Raw genomic sequence first — 5,002 nt, 5'->3', positions numbered from 1 at the left:
AAACTACTCTTATTGGTTGGCAGGAAAAGGAAGAATTTTTTCAATTAACTGCAACAGGAGCAAGTTGTGATGAAGATCACCGGGTAAGCAAGTCACTCTCTTTCGTGAATATTATTGCTTGCTTGATTTAAAATACAAAGACGATCATTAGTGAAAGAAAGACATCACCGTACAAGCAGATGTTAGGGTTGGGTGATGACTGCATGTGTTTCACTGTAGGTGGGTAAATTCTATCATACTGCTTATTTGCCCACTGGACGATACCCCGACCATTTTGCAGCCATTTCCCAGAAACGCTGAGCCAATTCATGTTACCACAAGTACGCCAATCCAAACAACACGAAAGAGCAAGCTGAAGGAAACAAAGGAAAACCAAAAACGATGCTGCAAAAAGAAATGCCTCACCACAGTTTTAAGCGCCGAAGATATCCAGGAAACCAGGGAACACTTCTCGCAAAAAAAGCTTTAAAGAACAAGGAGACTGGCTAATGAGATAAGTCAAAGAATTAAAAATGGCAAGCCCAGGTACGATTATTTTGTCAGGCATCAGAAAGTTTGCCAAATAGCATGGCTTGTGAGTCTTGGCATATCAAATGGAAGGTATTATCATGATTCCACTGTAATTACCCCATGTGTTTGTAAGAAGCAAACATAACTAAATTTTAAAGATTAAAAAGTTTGCTTTGAAGTGAACAAAAATTGTGTAGTCATATTGATAAGCGAAAGAAACCTTAAATAACTTTGAATACCCGAGTATTGAAATGCCTCACAACAGGTAAAACGTCAGTCGGGTTATCGGATTTAGAAAATATCCGTATAAGTGTTAGTGTGCTTTTACATAACACGCTTAAAAAATAGCGAGCTCGTTTCCTTTTTAATTTTTCTAGGTTTCACAAATGGAAGAATGACTGGGCTATCAAGCGAATCAGCAGCCACAAAGGCACCAGGTTTGAGTCAAAACGCTTTCTTGAGGCAGAACTCTGGTTTGGCGAAATGGTGGATTCTCTTTCGAACAGAATGCTGGATTTCCATCAAAGGGCATGCCTGACTTTCAAAAAAGATTTACCAGATGTACAAGGAGTCAAATAACAATCCTCTCAAAGCTTCCCAGTTCCAACGAATGAGGAAGAGGAAGTTTCCTGATGTAATTATTTCAAAGGTTAGCAAGGACAGATTGCTATGGGTTATGAAATCTTAGCCGGATTACGCCACTTGTTATAATCGAAAAGATTGTGAAGACTTAGGGAAGCGAGAGGGGGGAATTATGACAGTCTGTTGTTTCATCCAAGCAGTACTGGAAGTACTGAGACTAAGTTAAATAGAACTGTCAAATTTATGTAGCAATTTTAATTAATGAACGCCTCATGCAGTGGTTCAAAGTGGCGCTCTTGTTGCCTTAATTGCCGGTGTTTCAACCATTTTTATCTACTGTATCCACCTGTTTTGTCATATTTCCCACAGAGAAACAGATTTACAAAATGTGGTCTGTGGCTCTTAATAACAGAACATATAAGAGCTACAAGAGACAAGGAGAACCGAATGACCTGGACAGAAAGAAAACACCTTCACATGGAACAACAAGCATAAGCAATGCCATTAGAAAGTTGAATGAAAATACAGCACCTATCTTTTCGAACAGGGTTCATTTTTGCATACATTGGTTACAAAAACTATAACGCTGGCTTCGCAACTTTTTTACTGTTCCAGCGGTGAAAGAAAGAAGTATTATAAACATCAAAAAAGGCCGAAAAGAGGCCTGACAAGTACTTGTCGCTAATTATTGATGGCATGGACCAAAGCAAGACCCATCTACCCCACTGGATTAAAAAATCAAAGGTATGGCCAATTTGAAACTGAACTAAATGGATGAAAAGCCACGCAGATCACAGGGTCATGGATTCCAAGTCCCGTTCAAGCTTCCTGTGCACGGCAACTGTTAAGTCGCCGTTTCTTACAGCTCACTTATCGACTTTCACTGATTTATTCTCTATCATATCATACTATCTTATTTTGTTTCTTCGCAGTTGGATGGAGACTGTAATGGGTTCATGAAGACGCACGTGACAGGGGTTCTATCTCATGGCCACAAAAAAGCATGGTGCTTCGTCGACTTCAAGAGGTGGCCTCAAGACTCCAACCCGACAGTGAACTGTCTGATTTCTTGTTTTAGACATTTACTTCGTATGTTGAGTAATTGCTGTTGTTCACTCTCCTTATAGATGCCAGAGTAGATAGATTTGTATCCCCTCCTTTTCCTTCGGTCTACAGTTCATTATTTGAATGTGGAAACTGGAACACTCCCAAACAAAACCAAGACTGGTATTATCACTTGCATTTGAATTATCACTTTCTTTCTTTCTTTCTTTTTCTTCTTAGCAAAGCCGATTACCGCCACTCTATATTTACAACTAGATAATTGTTATAGAGATCGCAAAAATATACACATTTTGGGCTTTTGTTCTCTGTTAGTGAAAGCAGGAGTTTTCAGAAAGGTGAGGTCTGTGTCCAAGTTAGGCCTTTTTAGAATGCACTGTTCTCACTGTCTTGCTTTTGATTGGCTAATGGTGTGCCAGCAAATTTCAGATGGCTGACGATTCTGCAAGCCAATCTCAGTAAAGTATGATTGTGAAATTGTAGTGAAATCACACTTTGATACAATTTCCTTTCTTGAAATGAAGCAAGTTTGTGTTCCATGCATGTGATGAGGCTTTTGCAGAAGGATTTCCCATAAGCAGTGGTTCCTAAAACAATAACGTTAAATTTTTTTTTCAGTATCCAAATGATCGAGATCAAGCGGAAACAACTAAGCCGCTGCCTTTGTCCTAGCCAAGGCTGATTCCACTTTCCTCGAACTTGCATCATTATTCCAGATATCACAAAAATATAGTATACTATTTGGTTATAATGTTGTTGCCTGATGAAGATGCAAGTTAATACAAGGAAATGACATGTCATCTTGTTACGTTTATCTTTTGGCAGGTGCAATTGTCTTATTTAATGGTAGGACATACCCATGAGGATATAGATCAGGTAAATCCATTCAACTCTTCATGGTAATCATCATGAAACTCTAGTTGTAATGATGCCGCATGCATTTCTTAAAAAATAATTAGTCTGACTGCCAAATTAACATCGACATAGCTCTCACTGAAACGAACCAGAGTGTTTCATCTTTCTAATTGCCACTCTTCCAGTTAACGTTTTTGTCTTCGTTAGATGTTTAGCCGCATTTCTGATGCTCTGGCAAGGTCGGATGCAGTGACCCTAGATGATCTCATCTCGGCTATTCGCGATGCATACAATCCAACTCCCATCGTTTGCTCTGTTGAAAACATATACGACGTCAAGTCCTGGCTTCGTCCATACGTCGCTTCTCTTAAACACCACAAAAACCCACACGCATTTAGGTTTAAACTGAATGGAAAAGGAGAGGTGGAGATGTCATACCAACCTTGGGCCAAGTCAAATAGAAAGGATTGGTTTCCAAAAGAGGTCCCAGTTACTATTCTACAACAAGTACCCCCAAGAAAGCTGTCAGTACTTAAACCTGACTTAAAGAAATGCTCCCAGTAGAAGAAATTCGTGCTTCAGTTGAAAAAGCTGACCGTTAGGATGACAACTGGACAACGTGACTGGTGGACAAATATGGCAGAGACCAGTGGGAATCCCTCACACCAGAGGAATATAGCCAAGCTGGTCAGTCCTTTGATTTTTTGGAATTCCAATTCCAAGATGCCGACCCAGACCCTGAGGAAGACATGGAATATGGAAAGAGAAACGAGAGGCTTCAACAATTGCTTGCAAAAAAGGAAAATCAATTACCAGTAAGTATATCTATCATCATGATCATCATCATCCACCATTGAGTCTTGTCTGACATTACATATTTTAATTCTCTCAAGTATGTAAGTAAAAACAGATCACTCATGGTTACTCACTGCATTTGGCTTCCCCTGACGTCCAGTCACTTTAATCACCAGCTATTTTACTACAGGAGTGAACAGCTGGCAGAGCAGACCTGAGCAATGAGTAACTTTCAATTTAATTTAAACTACTGCAATTTTGTAAATAGAAGAGCAATGACGTTTGGTACGAGACAAGAGCCTCATTTTGCTGTCTTCTTCGTTATCTATCTTTCAGGTTAAAATAGTTAAGAAGGCGAGGCTTGAAAACGGAGAAAATGCAACACCTAAAGGTGCCACCAAGAAGAAAGAGAAAGCAAAGGAAACAACGGAGCTCAAGCACAAAAAAGTCTTTAAAGTTCGAAATTGAACGATAGAATTCTGTCAGGCACAAAGTGTCATGTTTTTGCGGGGCGTAATCAAGGGAGGGCTTCGGGTGTTCCTTAAACAACTGCAACTTTTGGCCCATCTAAGTAACCTTCTTATAGTGACGCTTTATGCTTTTAAAACTAGACCCTCCGTGAGGATACACTGGGTTGGCTGTGGTACGTGCACCGTTCCAGACAATTTTTTTCAAGTTGGGGGGTCATTAAGGCCATTTAAGGGGTCACCCAGAAGTCATACCAGCAGAGGCCCTTTGGCTCACAGGTCCTCACACGTTCGTACAACGAAACAGATGTGTCCTTGCGTAACATGTAGCTCTAACAGTGCACGATATTGTTTTGGTATTGTCTATCATTGTAGTGCCATGGTAGAAGTCTTGGGTAAATAGCCTGAGAAGACATGTGGTTACTAGCAAAGTACTGAACCCAGAAAGATCGAAGAAAATAAATGGGAAGTGAGAAACATTGGCTTCTAGGCTGACATGTTGATAAATATCTTTTCACCACAAGTTTAAGCGTGCCCTCTGAGCATCTGACAGCTTTGTAATACAAAAGTTTACTAAAGTTATGCCCTCTCCGGCAGGGTTAGTGTCTGGATGGCTGACCAAAAACATATACACCTTTGTAAAACAGAAGCATTGGACTGAAAATACTATTAACGCTAACAAATGCGAACTCAGCAAGGTACAGATTTTGTGAGCTTGCTTTATTCAAAAA

The sequence above is a fragment of the Montipora capricornis genome, chromosome 4, assembly GCF_036669925.1.
Source record: "Montipora capricornis isolate CH-2021 chromosome 4, ASM3666992v2, whole genome shotgun sequence".
Lineage (NCBI taxonomy): Eukaryota > Metazoa > Cnidaria > Anthozoa > Scleractinia > Acroporidae > Montipora > Montipora capricornis.
Note: the sequence above shows the minus strand (reverse complement) of the source record.